This window comes from Cupressus sempervirens, chromosome 4 (assembly GCF_028749045.1).
Source record: "Cupressus sempervirens isolate cs-2001-9-10 chromosome 4, ASM2874904v1, whole genome shotgun sequence".
Taxonomy (NCBI): Eukaryota; Viridiplantae; Streptophyta; class Pinopsida; order Cupressales; family Cupressaceae; genus Cupressus; species Cupressus sempervirens.
Window position 1 is genome coordinate 137,397,627 of NC_143121.1, and position 17,476 is coordinate 137,415,102.

The following is a 17,476-nucleotide window of genomic DNA, read 5'->3' on the forward strand; positions in this document are numbered from 1 at the left end:
ATAGTAATCATAAAGGATGTTACTAACAATATAGCTCAAAACATCAATCCACTTACTACAGATGATCTCTCAAAGATCCTTCACCAATCTAATTTATAGGCACAGTTGTGCACAAGCCCTATATTGGTGAGTGTAGATGAACTACAAGGAGTAGTAGTAGCACCATAAAAGGAAAAGGTGAAACCAAAGGAACCACCTTTCACATACATTGCTACTAGAACTAAGGTTCTAATACTTCCACCACCACCTCCACCAAGTGCAACAAGTGGTACTGATCAAATGCCAAGTGCAAAGTAAGGGAAGTTAGATGAAAAATAAAATACAACAAAAGAAAAGGAGTAGGTTGCCATTCAAACATTGGTAGAATTACCAAAGACTAGCACTTCTACTAAGACCATTTAGAAGCTGAGCATTGAAGCCATCCCCTTGCAATTTTCAACTCAAGGCTCAAATTCAACAAGAGTGGCTAGGGTACTTCACTATGGAGACCCTCAATTAGATGAAGAGATTGTGATATCGTCCTATGATTCCAAGACTATTACAATAGCACAAATGACTAAAATGCAAAATGCATTGGATAGAAGGATGAGGTAGGAAATATTGAGGAAAGAGTTTAAAAATAAGCAAGGACTTCATGACATAAAGGACATCTTCATGGATGCCTTCAGCTTGTAGCCACCAAATGAAAGAAAGCCAATAATTGAGCAACTATCAAACATAGTTGACCAGGTGACAAATGAAGACTAGGACACCAATGTTAAACTCATGGATTGGTTAGAAAGAAAATTTCAAGGAAAGGTGAATGAGAAGATATCAATTGGAATTGCACTTGAATAGGTAGATTTGGCCAAGACAATAGATAAAGCCTAAATTGTTCTTGAAAACATTTTTTCATTGTATAGGAAGTTGTGTGACTTTTCAAATTTCACACAAGAAACTAATCAAAGAATAAAATGCTTGGAAAGGAACTTGAAAATATCTAGCATGCAATTACCTAGAGATCTAGTTTAGAGTGAGAAGAATTTTGTATAATTACTTCACACACAAAGGGAGTTAGCTGTACTAACAATAGATGAAGCTAATATTAAGGCAAAATTGATGCAAATCAAGTCCTCCATAACCCCTCATTTAGAAGTCCTCCACAAGGAACAAGTTTATGTTGAAATAGTTTTAAAGAAAGATCCAAACCTTTCTGCACTTGATGGACTTGTACAACTTGCTACAGAGACTACAATCCAACACCAGTCACTTGACATAGCTTTGGAGAATTGGGATGCAGCTCTGAAAACAATAGTGGAGGTAAATAGTAATTTTTTGGCTAAGTATGATATTACTCCTTAGAACCCTTTGACATTAGTGTCAAAAAGGGGGAGAAATAATAAAGGGGGAGTTATATTTTTTAAGAGAGATATAAGGGAGATACTAGTAACAGGGAGAATACCTATACATATAAATTTTGATAGCTAAGAGGGGGAGATATAAAATTTTGAAAATTTGGCAATCATATGGAAAATAGCTCTAATGCAAATGTCAAAATTCCACAAGCTCTAAAAAAATAGGTACAGAGGCATAGGTATAGAATATAGGTATAGGACAAAAGACAAAGAGTATCAGGTACATTCAACACATAATTTTGGTTGCAAAAATGACAAGGCACAAAACAACTCAGAGGGAGTTAAGGTATTTTGAAAAAAAATTGAAATCTTGTAGAAAAGGTACTCATAAAGATAGATTAGCAATGTTTATTTAAGTTTTTTTGACACTCATGTCAAAGGTGGAGATTTCTAGTCCTTAGATAGTTTTGACATTTGAGTGTCAATACACTTAATCGCCTTTTGTATTGGAGCCAACTACACTATGTATGTTGAGCCACAATGCGTGTTGAGCTAGTATTTCAATAGGTGCTGAGTAGTATATAAGTGCCAAGTGACATATAGTTGTCAAGTGATAGTTGATGTTGGTAAAGCCAAAATGCTTCATATGCTGAGTGAACTAGAATTATATAAGTCTCAAGCAAGATAGAGTGTAATAGGTGATGAGCAATCTAGGATAGTATATGTGCTGAGCACTAGTAGTCCAGTATGTGTCGAGTAACATAGCATCAGCATATGAGTGTGTGCCCTCACAAACTTAGATGTAAACCATTTTTGGAGCTAACATAGAGAGATTTTGAAGGAGAAAAAGGATAAGGATGAATCTTTTACATTCCCTGTGTGATCAACATGCAACCAATTAGAAAAATGGAGAAGGCATGCGACCAATGAGAAAAATGCAAAGTATGAGTAGGAATTTGAGATTCAAATTGGATCATAGATCATACCTAACCCTAAGTCTTCTTAATATTTAAAAGGAGGTCAAATACTCCATTGTGTCTGAGGATGAGAATAGTGTATGGGGAGATTATAGTGAAATTTTAGTGTGAAGAAGGAAAGACTTAGAGAAACACAACAACAATTTCATATCTAGTTGATCAGAACAATACAAAGGATAAGAGACATAACCAAAATATTAGATCTCAGAGGATCAAGATCAAAGAGACTAGATCAAGTGCCTAAAATGTAGCAATTAGAGATTGCATACTATTAGGTTTATTGTTCTAATACTTTCTTACTATTGTATTAGATGCTAGAAATCCTATATTGATAGGTTAGCTTAACAGCTAGGTAGGAGAACCTTTGGAGAAGGTGATTGAAAATCCTATGTATTAGGTGGGTTTAACAACCTATTGTAAATCCTTTAATAGGGTGATATTTCATGTAAAGTGTTTGTAAACCCTCTAACCAGGTCACTATTGACATAGTGTAAAGTTTTTAATAGGGCAGGCCTTTTACAGGGCAAACCATCAGAAGTGGTTGAACATTTATTGTTTTAGTAACTTTTTTTGGGTATCATCCCCACCCCAGCTTTACCTTCTTATTTTTGGAGGGTTTCTAGGTTATCAATTCTAGTTTTAAGTATTATTGCATGTCTTTACTTTATGTTCATTTATGCAGGCTATTTACTTTTTAGTTATTTGTTTTAAATGATTGAAAAAGGTTAAAAGTGTGGTACTTTTGATTCACCCCTCCTCTTAGAAGTACTCTTCCCATTTTGAACATTCCAACACTTAACTCTATAAATTCTAGAAATACAATGAAACCATAAAAAATATTCCAACTCGGTTCATCCACTATAACTATTCACATATATGCTATAGGAACATTCACAAAGTGTGATGCTACAGGAAGGAACTTACAACTTCTAATTACAAAAATAAGAATGCTTAGAAATAAATCTATTCTATCCTAATCTAATCCACCTTCCAAGTGGGCCCCCTTGGTTATCTTCCCTAAACTACTAACACAAGATAGAAGCCAAAAATTATTCCATTGGATTTTAGAAATACATTACATAACACAGAACTTTAAAAACACAACTATAAAATTTAATAGTCTATTCTCTTAAACTATTTCTTCTAACTAGTTCAAAATTTAACACACATGGGTCGATTCCTATATATATAGGAAATTAACACTTATTCCATAACGAAAAGTAAATGACCTAGCTTTAAATCTGCAAGAGAGAAAATAGGAGGATAACAACTGAAGGCGAGAAGAGGGAATAATGGCTTAATGGAGGAATAATAAAGTCTAAACATCCACTCACCAAAGAATAAATATAGAGAAGGTAATAAGTCTTCATAGCTCCTCCTTACTTGCTATTGTGTCTTCTGGAACCATTGTGGCTACTCCTTAGCATTCTCTTCTCCTTGAATTTTGTTGGCTCTTAACTTTTGAATTCCTCCAATCATCTTTCAGTCTTTATTAATATGTTAGTTTTAGACATGTTTGCAAATAAACATTTATGAAATTAAATTCAAATATAAGAACACACATTTTGATAACTATATGAAATACTGCATACTATATATAATATTAGCAAAAGATGGCATAGTTTCTACCCATAGGTTTATCATAGGTTCAGTAAACATAGGTCCACAAATGCTTTGACAAAGATAAAATAGAGTATTAACAAATTATCTTAAAACTATCATAAAATAAAAGCAAATTTTGGTCTCATCATCTGCCCCTTGCTAAACTAATGCTTGTCCTCAAGCATTGCACTTCCTTGTTAATGACCTAAAATCTCCAAGCTATATCCTTCCTTTTTTGTTACTCTTGAAAGTGTAGTAAAATCCTTGAGTTCTCTCCCACACTTCCCTTCTATGATCTTTCTAAAGCTTGTCAAGTCTATCAGTATTGATGTCATACAAAGGCCACAAGAGCATTAGAGGCTGCATGGTTAGGGGACATCACAAGTTTGGTCTATCCTACTTCCCTAACTCTAAATATTTTGGAACCCTATGAAGTTTTTCTTCCAAGTTAATGGGACTATGTGGTTTTGACTTTTTAAGAGATTTAGGCAATCTAGCCCATCTACTCCTAGCACTAGCCATAGCTCTTTGAAAAGAAAAGTAGGGTAGATTTTCATAATCAACATAAAGTTTAACTTTGGTAGCAAAGATCCTATCCCTTACTTTTGGATTCTTCTTTCCATAAGTTAATGTGAACCAATCCCTGAGCACTTCATCTAGCTTCCTACTCTCTACTCTTAAAGGAAAAGGTTCTATCCTTTCCTCATCCCTATAATTATTTAGTTTTCTATCATAATTTACTTCATTAGACATACAGGACATGAGAGCTCTTAGTTTTATATCCTGTATGTAAAGCAAGGGGTTCCATTGAGTCTTTGAAGGGATAAAAAAATTATGAGCATATAACTCACAAAGTAAATTATATTGCCAAGGTGGAAGAGTTTGATATAGTCCATAAAATTCTTGTGTTGATTTGAACTCTACATTAATATTCTTAAGAGTTAATATTAATTGAAACAAAAGAAATTTTTCTTTCAAACATAGAGCATAAACTCTTGTTGGTGGTCTACAAGCAAGGGCTTGATCACCTAGCTTGAGGGCATGGTCCATTTTTTGTTGTTGGCTTCCTAACTATTTCTTTAAATCTGCAATTTCATCACCTTGAAATACTATAATATTATTCACCTTTTTCTTCTCTTCTTTCCACAAAGCTTTAGCAAATAGATGCTATCCATACAACTAAAAAAGAAGTTTTTGCAATGTGATAGAACCACTATCTTCTTCATGATCTCTTTTCCTTTTTGTTTGTTCCTACCATAAATATTCTACAAAACTAATAATCCATGTTGATCTATGAGGAACAAGGGAAGTGTTTGGATCAGCATATTCAACAACTATTTCATCCCTACAACTGGAAGTACCTCATAGGTCTTCTGGGGTATCATCTAGATTTTCTTTGATTTCATCCCTACATTCCTCACTAGGATTTTCAGGAATACTTGCAATCTCAAGATGGGGAGGAGAGTGATCAAAAATAATTTGAACAGGGGATTCCCTAGTGGATGTATTAGACAAAGTAGAATCTTTAGAAACTTCCCTCTCATCCTAAGGCTTCTTCTTAGAGGTGTTTGCTCTTGTATCATGAATTTTTGCCTACTTTTCCCTTTGGGTGTCTCTATTACAGGAGTGGTTGATGTAGGACTTTTCTTTGTTTTCATTTGTCTTACAATTGTAGGGTTCGGCTCTTCATTTTCTTGAATAGAGATTTCTTCCTACAATTGTTGTTTCTTCTTAGCTCTACTAGTAGTAGGTTTCAGAGTCTCTTGCATAGGTGAAGGAACATTTTCTTGAACAAGGATAGTTTCTTGCACATTTTCTTGGGTCTTTTCAACTTTAGCCTCTTTGGTATTTTGTTTAATAGGCTCACTAGTGGGAGCTACATTTTTCTCACCAAGTTGTTCACTAGGGGTAGCTTGGGGTTGTAGAGTTTTGGCTTGCACAAATTCTTCCAATGTCATGGGAGATACATCCCTAAGCAACCTCTCTATCAATAACTTGATTAAGGCATGATGAGTAACAAAATTATCTTTTCCTTTCTGAGTCTCTTCTGCACTAATACAAAGTATATTAAATAGGAAATTTGGAATATTTACTGCAAGATTATGGCTTACACAACTAAGTAATTTGAAATGGTGTGCATGCAAGTGTGAGAATCTACCTTCACATGTAAAATACCTGATTATGTGCATGGCTAATTCATTGTATGGTGGTGGTAGTGACATTCTCTTGCAACCTTACTTTGTAATGTCCATTTGAGGATCAAATGGTCTCATAAATTGAGCTCTTGCTAACCTCGCATCATGTGTTTTGGGGTAGTGTTCTCCAACTAGAGGCAACCCAGTCACTTCAGCAATGCATCCCTCTATTGCAATCACCTTTAAACCCCAAATGTAAGCTTCACCCTCATTGAATGTCCTTGTAAATTATGTGGTTGCCTTCTCATCAAATGTAGTCAAACTTAGAAAATACCCTAGCCATCTATATGCATTAAACCTTCTCATAGCTTCTACATCCAAGAGTAACACAATGTGTTCCACTGGTTCACTCCTCTACAACTATCCACCCATTCTCCTAACAGTTCTTCTGTTTACTCTATTTTCCCCCTTTTGAATTCAAGCTTCAAACTGCTTCATTATTTTATAGAATCAACTCACACTTCTTTTGTTTTATCATGCAATTAATGTCATAACAAATTGTTATGCACAATAATAAGGCTTTTAATGAAGGAAAATCATGAATATGTGTGAGAATCATCTGAAAATAGGGTTCAAATCACATAAAATTTAAACATGAGTCACATCACAACTTGACATAGAAAATCATTCAAAAAATAGGGAGTACAAGACCTCACTTGTGTACTTATGGCAATTAATTTTCATTAATGAAGGGAATGCGAAGATTTGGAAAAATCTTTATGGATAAATAGAAATGCCATTGGATATTAGTGACCTTCCCTGCCCCTTGCTAAATTTGGACAAGTGTCCTCACTTTTCAGACCTAGAATGGGTAAGGGATTGGCATAATGCCACTATCATATAAATTATGTAGTATTAAATATAATTAACAAAATCTGTGGACTATAAGTGAATAATAATTTGAAAATGTTATACCTATTGATTTGATTATTACACGTACCAAATAGGTGGTAGAAGTGATATCATCATCAGCAGTGTCTGTTAGCATCTCATAGGGTTTATTGAAAGCATGAAAATTGATGACGTGGAAAGTGAATGGATGGAAGATAAAGAAATGAGATGAGGTAGATGGGTGGAAGGTAGAGAGATGAGATGGAAGGAAAAAGTGAATAGAAAATTAAACTAAACTTTATGTGAACATAAAGTCTATATTATGAGCATAAAAAAAGAAACTAATGTTGAAGAGATGTAGTCAGAAGGTTGACACCTTCGACTATAGGAAAAATTGCTTTGTATTTGAATCCAAATTTTGAAGCTATTGTAGGAAGTCTTCTTTTGTTTGGGGCCACTTGTATAATTTTATTATGTGACCATTGACTAACCATTTGAAGGGTACTGGATCAATGGTAGTGAGTTGAACAACTCCATTATCAAATACATGACTAATTTCATATGGTCCCAACCATCTTGTTTGCATCTTTCCTAGCATATCTTTGAATCTGGAATCATATAGGAATGCCCAGTCACTAACTTGAAATAGTTTACTGATAATATGAGAATTATGTCATTGTTTCCTTTGTTTCTGTATTAGTTCAATATGTTCCAAAGAAGCTTTGTGAATCTCATCCAAAGAGTTAAGATATAGAAGATGTTCCCTTTGTGCTATAGGGAGTTCAATATCCAATGCTAATGCTATCCTTAGAGTTTTATGTTCAAATTCAATTGGAATCATTGCTATCATGTAGTAGTCTTCTAAGTTGTTTTGTAAGCCCAAACAAATTATTGTAATCTACTGGTCCAATCCCCATAGTGCAAATGGACTATTTTTGTTAAGATGTTCTCCAGCTCACAATTTGTGACCTCTACTTGTCCATTAGCTTGAGGGTGATAAGGACTAGATTTCTAGTGCCTAATATTATATTATTTCACCAACTCTAAGATTAGATTAGAGATGAATTGTGCACCTTAGTTAGTGACTAGCTCCTTGGGTACACCAAATCAAGTAAAGATCTCTTCATATAGAAATTTAGCAACTTGTTCATCACATGCATACTTCATAGCCTTAGCTTCAACCCATTTTGTTAGGTAATCAGTGCACACAAGAATATAGGATTTCCCATTAGATGGAGGATCAATTAGTCCAATGAAGTCCATGCCCCAGTTATCAAATTGTGCTAATGCCATCCAAGGATTAAGAGGTATTTCATCTACTCTTTTTGGTTGGCCCATTCTTTGACACTTGTAACATCTCCTTATATAGTTGACTACATCCTTGTGAATTGTAGGCCAATAATAACTAGTTGTCAAGATTTTGAAAGCTATTCTTTTTGCTGCAAAGTGTCCTCTACATGGTTCATAATGACATGCATGTAGAATGTCATATGTCTCATCTTCTCTCACACATCTTCTCATAACTTGATTAGGTCTAGTGTAAAATAAGAGATTATCTATCTAGGAGAAATGAAAACTTTTCTCCATAAGCAGATTATTTTCCTTGTAAGAAAAATGTGCTAGTATCTTATTGGCTATAATGTAGTTAGCAATGTCTACATACCATGGAGTTTGAACAACAATATGAAACAAATTCTCATCCAAAATTGCATCATCTACCAAAGTAGTGTCAGTATCATCATGATGAATTCTTGATAAATAATTAGCTCCAACATTGGCTTTTCCAAGCTTATCAAAAATAGTTATATCAAATTCTTGCAACAATAATAGCCATCTTGCTAACCTACCTATTATAGTAGGTTTATTTATGAGATATTTAATTGCTACATGATCAGTATGAAAAAATATGGAATAACTAGTTATGTAATTCTAAAACTTGTTGAGGGCATAAACTATTGCTAGCAATTCTTTTTCAATCAAAGGGTAGTTCAGCTCTGGTCCATGAAGGCTCTTACTGATATAATAGATTGCATTTTCAAGATTTTGGGATTGCTATGCTAGGACTGCACCTATGGCATAATCAAAGACATATGTATATATATATATATATATGAAATGGTAAATTCCAATCAGGGCCTTGTAAAACTGGGGTTATAGTCAAAAGTTTCTTAAGCTACAGGAAGGCTTCATCACATTTGAATGTCCAACTAAATTCAACTTCTTTTGTGAGTAACTTATACAAGGGACTAGCTATTTTTCTGAGAACTTTTATGAAATATCCGTAATATCTAGCATGACCTAGGAAGGATCATACATCTTTTGACTTTGTAGGTATGGGAAATGTTTGAATTACCTCTATCTTAGTTGGATCCACTTGTATTCCTAAAGCGAATATGAAATGACCAGGTACTACACCTTCTTGCATGAGCATGAAACACTTTTCATTGTTAACTACAAAATTATGTTCTTGACATCTAACCAAAACCTTTTCAAGATTCGCCATTGCTTCCTCAAAAGTGACTCCAAATGTTATGAAGTCATCCATGTAGATTTCCATGCAATCATGTGATATATCTGCAAAGATGCTAATAATAGTTCTTTGGAATGTTGTAGATGCATTACATAAACCAAATGGTAAAATAGAGTATTCAAAAGTACCCCATGGACATGTAAATGTGATTTTATCTTGATCTTTAGGAGCAATACTAATTTGATTACAACCACTATACCCATGTAGAAAAGAGAAATACTTCTTTCTAGATAGTGTGTCCAAAACTTGATCTATGAATGTTAAATGAAAGTGATCCTTTTTGGTAACTTTGTTTAACTCTGTGTAATCTATACAAATTCTCCATTTTTCTCCCTTTTTAGGCACTATGACTAGGGGTGATACCCATATACTATTAGATATAGGATAAATAAAACTAGCATCAAGTAATTTTTGCAATTCAGTTTTAACTATCTTTCTAAGGCTTGGATTTATCCTTCGGGGTTGATGGAGTTGTAGATAGCCTTCATTGATGTATATCATATGAGTGCATAGTGTAGGACTCAACCTTTTCATATCACTATAGTCCCATGCAAAGGCCTTTTCATGCCTTTAAAGAAATTCTTTTAACTATTCCATCTATGTGGGTGTTAACTTAGGATTAACATGGAGATTATGACCTCTAGTCAGTTCAACAATAGTGGTTGACTCTATCATAGTAGCTTTAGAGATTGAAATTTCTTCTAATTCAAAAGGTAAAAGTGGATAAATAATTTTAGGTTCTTTGAGAAAAGTACAATTCTTATCACATTCCTCATATGTTATTAATTCCAACACAGAACTTTCAGATATGTCATTTTCTACCACACAACTGTTAGTGAGGATACTCTAAAGTACTAAATCTTCCTCTTGTAATTTTAGAAAAGACTATCTATGCAACATTATGAGTTTTACTATAGAGTTTAACTCTTCTTCTTCATCCCCTAAATTTGGCCAAACATATGTACTTAAATTTACTAATTGTTGGATTGGAGGATATAAATCAAATTTCTTTGTTGCTTGGCCATTTGATATGGTCATATTCCCTGATATGCAACTTATGTTTGCATCGGCTATGGCTAACCATGGTCTACCTAAGATGATAGGGTAACCAAATATTATAACTTTGGGGATAAAATCATGAAATTTGTAGGGTATTCCAGAGAATCTAAGGTCACAACTATGTTTTCTATCATCCCATCAAGGGTAACAGTAGAACTATCTGCAAGTTGTAGAATTGCTAGTGTAGCCCTTAGTCTTTCTATTTTCAACTTCTTCATGGTATCCTTGGTCATAAAATTTATAGAAACTCCAAGATCTATTAAATCATTTTTAACAAACTAACCATTTATACTAACATTCACTACTAGACTTCTTGGATCAGAATATTTTGGTGTAATCAATTTCCTAGCATGATGTTAGCCAATTGTCTCACAACATGGATTGTGGTGGGGTCCTTTTTCTTCCTTCTAGGTTTCTTCAAGTAGGCTTCCCTAATAGCTTTTCCATAAACTAGAACATCTTTAATAGCTTGAAATAGAGGTATTTGGACATGCATGTATTTCAATTGATCAACAATATTAAAAGGCTATTCCTCTATTTATTCATGTTTCTTTTGTATCGACTTTTCTAGAAAAGGAGGTTCTACTACTGGTTGAGCTAGGGTTGACATAGTAACATTGGTTGAGACAATAGTTTTAGTAGCTAAGGATTCTGGTACTATAGGAGAGTCTAGTATTTCTATTAGAAGAGGCATTTTAGGCACTGGTAAAGTTGTACCAGATCTCAAATGTATATCAGCAACATTTAGGGTGTAAGTAGCATACTGCTAAGCATCAACACTATACATGGGATGCTATGGTTGTTGGCTCTTTGGGTTTGGCTGAGGTTGTGCAGGTAATAATATTTTCTTTTGAGGTCAAAAAGTTGTAGGTGGTGGCATTAGAGCTGGTTGTTGAACTATAGGTGGTAATTGTGGAGCACCAATGTTTTGGTTAGGCCATTGTTGAGATCCCCTCCATTGGTTTGTAGACTACCAAGTCTCTTGGGGTGGTTTCCATTGGTTTTGTTAGTTTTGCCAGTAGTTTTTCTAGTTCTGCCATTGGTTACTCTATTGGTTAGGCCAAGGTGGTTGGGAATTCTGAGGCCATTGGGATTGTTGTTGATTTTTTTGCCCAAGATTGTTCCAATTAGGACAATTTTGTGGAGGACCTTGGGGATTACGATTTTTCCATAGATCACCATATGAATTTGAATTTTGCAAGGGGTCCTAAGGCATACCTTGACATTGGGCCCATGGTTGACATTGATCAAAAAATAATACTTGCTCATCATCTCCATCTATCTTGACATACTCAGTTGGAAGATGTTGGTTTTCCATGCTTGTGACTAGTTTACATTGGCAATCCTTCTTCTACTTTTGGCAATGAGGGTAGTATTTAGCTAGTTGTAACTCAACTTTAGCTTGCTTCTTTTTTGTAGTCATTGTGTCCATATGTGTAGCAACATTGTTGATGATATCTTGTTTTAAATCTAACAATAGGTTAGATATATCAAGCTTTGAAATGCCTTGATTGATTCCTTTAATGACTGTGGAACGAGGTCCTTGGCCTTTCTTCATGGTTGACCTTGAATAGTTTTGATAGATCTTCTTGATGTCATCCTTGGAAGCTTGATATATTTCACTACTAGCCATTAGGTCTAATTCTTCTAAACAACCATCATTCATGCCTCTTAGAAAAACTAGCTTTTGTGAATCTTCGAATGTGTGCTTAGGGTTTTTCTGCAGTGTATATGAAAAATGTGAAACATAATCTTCCAATATTTCTTCCTCCTTCTTTTATATCCTAAAGATTTCATCCCCTCTTCAACTAGATTTTTTGCAATATTCTTTATACTTATCCAAAAATAGAGCTTCCATCTCATCCCAACTTCCTGTTGCATTGGCTCCTAAGCCTATGAACCATCGTAGAGTTGATTCTTTCAATGTTGCTGGAAATAATTTAAGCTTATGGGCATCATTTTTATAGTCAAAACTATGAAAAAGGATATCAAATTCAAACAAGAAAGTATCAAGGTCTTCAGTTGCAAGACCATGGAACTTTGGGAGAGTAGTGGGAGGTATGTTCTTAAGATTAGCATTGGTTACAAGAATTGGAAGAGGAAATAGAAAATTAGGTTTTACCATGACTAAAGGTATCAAATTATGAGGTTTCTACTAAAAAGGGACTTTGGGTACTAGATGATTAACAATTGGTGGATTCAGAGTAGTGTTATCAAGAAAATTGGCCAATACTTTAGTGAGGGTTGAAGACTGCTTATATCTATTGGTTCAGCTCTTGATGATGATGCTATGGGAAAAATAGGGCTTCCATGTTCAAAATGTAACTCAACTTCTTCTTCTTCAATTTCTTCATTCAAATTAATAGACTCCCATGGAATAAATCTTCCATATTCATCTCGTCATCTTCCTCTTCGATGTGTGCAATTATACTTTTCACACTAGTGAAAGAAACTTCAAACTAGAGATTTCAAAAAAAAACTTTATCTAAGAACTATGACTCAAAAATGCTCCTAGCTTGACACCATCCCTAGAAATGACACCAAAAATGATCTACCTCACAATAGGTGTATCATGATCATGCTCTAGGCCATGCTTAGGAATAATATATTCAAACTAAGGACTATTTTTCCCACTATGAGATGCATTTAATTTTGTCAACCCAGGGATGTATACTTGAAATGGTTGGCATAGTATGTGCACTAGGTCTCTTAATGAGTCACTAAGCTTATGATGTAGGAAAGTAAAATGCAAGGAAATAAACTTACACTATTGCTGCAGGAAACTAACACACTTAACTCTATGAATGTTGGAAATACAATGGAAGGATAACAAAGTTCATCCACTATAATTGTTCTCACATATTCTATAGGAAAATTCACAAAGTGTGATGTAGATAGGAAGGAACTTACAACTTATAATTACAAAACTAAGAATGGTTAGAAATAAATCTATTCTATCCTAATCTAATCCATCTTCCAAGTGGGCCCTCTTAGTCAGCTTCACTAAGCTACTAACACAAGATAGAATCCAAAAAGCATTTCATTGGATTTTAGAAATTCATTACATAACATAGAACTGTAAAAACACAATTGTAAAAGTTAATAGTTGGTTCTCTTAAACTTATTCCATAATAAAAAAGTAAATGACCTAGTTTTAAATTTGCAAGAGAAAAAATAGGAGGATAACAACTAAAGGTAGGAAGAGGGAATAATGGCTTAAAGAAGGAATGATAAAGTCTAAACATCCACTCACCAAAGAATAAATGCAGAGAAGGTAATAAGTCTTCATAGCTCCTCCTTACTCACTACCATGTCTTCTGGAACCATTACAATTTTCATCTGCCATGGCTAATCTTTAGCATTCTCTTCTCCTTGCATGTTGTTGGTGCTTAACTTTTGAATTCCTCCAATCATCTTTTAGTCTTCATTAATAGGTTAGTTTCAAACATGTTTGCAAATAAACATTTATCAAATTAAATTCAAATATAAGAACACACATTTTGATAACTATATGAAATATTGCATACTATATATAGTATTAGAAAAAGATGACATAGTTTCTACCCATAGGTTTATCATGGGTTTGATAAACATAGGTCCACAAATGTTTTGACATAGATAAAATAGAGTATCAACAAAGTATCTTAAAACTGTCATAAAATAAAGGTAAATTTTGGTCTCATCATGTGTTGAGCTATTATTTATGTGCCAAGGGATCCTTCACGTACCAAGTGATTCTTCATGTGCCAAGTGTTCCTATTGATGTCGAGCGTGAATATTTTTGATGAGTTTTCTACATTTTTGATGCGAGCCGACTTGTAGGATTAATTCCAATCATGACATTTATGATAATATATTATCTTGGGATGTGTCTAGACTATTGTTGGGTCAACCTTTATATTATGTAATCTTCTAGAATATTTTGTAAGATATTTTGGAAAGTATAAATAGAGTGTTTAGGCTTAGAGTTAGGTAAACAATTTTGGAGAATGAGGAGGTTTGAAAATCTTATTGCACATGTGTTTGGAAGTGTGAATTTGAAGCCGGATCTTAGATATTGAATTTATTTTGTATCTACCTATAACCTAGAAAGCCTTATAGCTAGGCATGTATGATGATCATTTGTTGAATCAATAAAATAATATTGTTCTCTCTCTCTCTCTCTCTCTCTCTCTCTGTGTGTGTGTGTGTATGGTGTTGTTCTCTTTGTGCTAAACATAAGGAGGGAAACAATAACTAGAGTCAAAGGCACACCAAACAATCCAAACCAACTTGTAGAGTAAACACAATGGAAGCAAACAAACAAAGAGAACAACACGAGAGAGAGAGAGAGAGAGAGAGAGAGAGAGAGAGAGAGAGAGAGTAATATTTTTTTATTGATTCAACAAATGATTAGCATACATGCCCAGTAATAAGGCCTTCTGTGTTATGACTAGATACAAAATACATTCAAGATCTAAGATCCAGCTTCAAATTTGTACTTTCAAACACATATCCTCCTCATTCTGCAAAGTTGCTTGCCTAACTTTAAGCCTAAACACCCTTTTATACTTGCCAAAAAATCTTACAAAACACTCTAGAACATTATATAAAATATAACAATTAGACTTCAAGAATCAATCTTCAACAACTACTCAACAAAGGTCCATATAAATTCATCCATGAAAAATTGAATAGTACCTCCAAAATATTTTTCACCCAACCATGTGGATCCATAAATAGTCCACTCTCTCGAGCTAGGAGATGAGACCATTATCCACATAAGTTGTAATGTATTCTAATGGTTATATCTAAAAGTAAAGGTACAAGGGTAACATAAAGTCACTTGAAGCATAATGCCCAAAATAAAATGATAAGAAAAATGGAAAAACAAAGGCAACAAAAAGTTTGAGAAATTCAACAACATCTAGGTGAATCTCATTGTACCTTCCTAACATCTTGGGATCAATCATATCAGTTTAAGATCATCCATTCACACATAAAATCTCTTCCTTGATTAACACTACCTTCTTGGTATGTGTTTTTCAAATGAAAAAACCTTTTATATTTATGTTGAGCATAAGCCATGAATAGATATGTCTCTTTATGTAATATCTTGCAATGAGTGTTGTTATGTTTCACTAATATTGAAATTCTCTTCATATTCCATTTGCAAGCAATGCTTTAGAGTTTTAGTTTAACTATGAAATCCTCTACCATATTTCAATTTTGGATAAGTGTAAAATTCAAGGAATGATTGACTTTGACATGCTAAATTTTGGATGCTCTAAACTTTGAAGATGGAATTATATAACATTACTTGTGATCATATGTTGGTCATGTTGGATTGATGCAATGAATTTTCCTATGAAACATGGTTCTAGAATTTGTTTGATGTCATATACAAATGGTCATTTATTTATCTTAATTCATTTTAATTATATGGTATGGTTTCTACTTTGTGTTATGTTGCTTACTTACTCCTCCAAAACACTTCTATGTGACTTTAGATTGATCTCACTCAATTATGGGGAGGCATAAGAATGATCTCAAATTTGGAACCTCAACTTAAATTTGTGACTTTTTATGAGTGGCCTATTTCATGTTTCATGCAATCTTCTAGTCGCTATGAGTGATCTACTTCATATTTCATGAAATATATTGTTATGTGATTGTATTCAAAAGTCATCCACTATGTATTTAATTTTGAATGGTGGAATTGAAATGAAATATAGCTTACTGGTGGAGAATGGTGGGAAGAGACATAAGAGGATGACTCGTATTGTTACTATTTGAATTGTTGATGACCTACCTCTAATTCATTTGGGCTACCCCACTTTACACATGCAGAGTGAGAATAGAAAAGACTTACATGCCAAACACCTCTATTTTTCATAATATATTGAGAGCTTCAAAGATTTCAGCATTTAAATGAAGGATGAAATAAATAGTGAGAAATATAAATTTTGTGTGAGAAGCAACTCAACATTATCCAACATACAAATAGATTACTTAGTAGAAATTCTACTCAAAGGTAAAGTGTTGGTAACATGTGAAATATAATAATAAGCAAAGTAAAAGAAAAAATTAGATGGTCACATATCGTATGTTTGATCTCCACCAATGACAATGCTAGTTCTAGCCACCATGATGATTTCCATTCCAATGATTACAAAAAATAAGTATTCATATTTCTTTCAAATGCAATTTTTGTAAAAGAAAAAGGTGTAAAATCATATCAATTTATGATGAATTGATATAGTTTTTAGAGAATAGAAGATATTGTAGAGAATAGAAATATATGAACATTTTTAACAAATACTATTAAACTTGTTGAGCTTCTATTTTGGATCTTTCTTGTGTGATTAGAATATATTTTTACATTATACTAATTCATTTCCACATTAGACACAATGAAACATGAATGCATATTGATTCTTCTTAAGTTTGACGAGGATCTTAATTTAGACCATCCACACATATTATGACCTTTTTCTACTCTTCCAAACATGTAAAAGGTGAATAAACCCCTAAAATGTGATGTGATCTTCATTTCATTCATTTTGCAAAAACATCGAATGGAAAATGTAGCAAAGAACATTAGAAAACATTTTGTCACTCAATTATGGGTTAATATACTCAATGTTCAAATTAAAAGTAACTTAAAATGTTATCAAATTAAGGCTACCTTTAAACATCACATACTCACATGCTACTTTCTCTACTACCACCTTTGAATAGCAATACCAATTCTGAGCACCAAAAGAGAAAGTGGAGAATTTTTTTTGATAATTTTGGAATATGGATATAAATTTATAAGTCTTTCCATGCTATACAAATATAGAATAAATGGGTTACCTTGGTTTGGATGCAGTAATGAAGGTTGCTCCACTAGTCCCCTAATCAACTATGTTTTGCAGATTTCTTATGGGGTCAAGGTTTTTTAGAGCAACTGTCAAATGACTACTA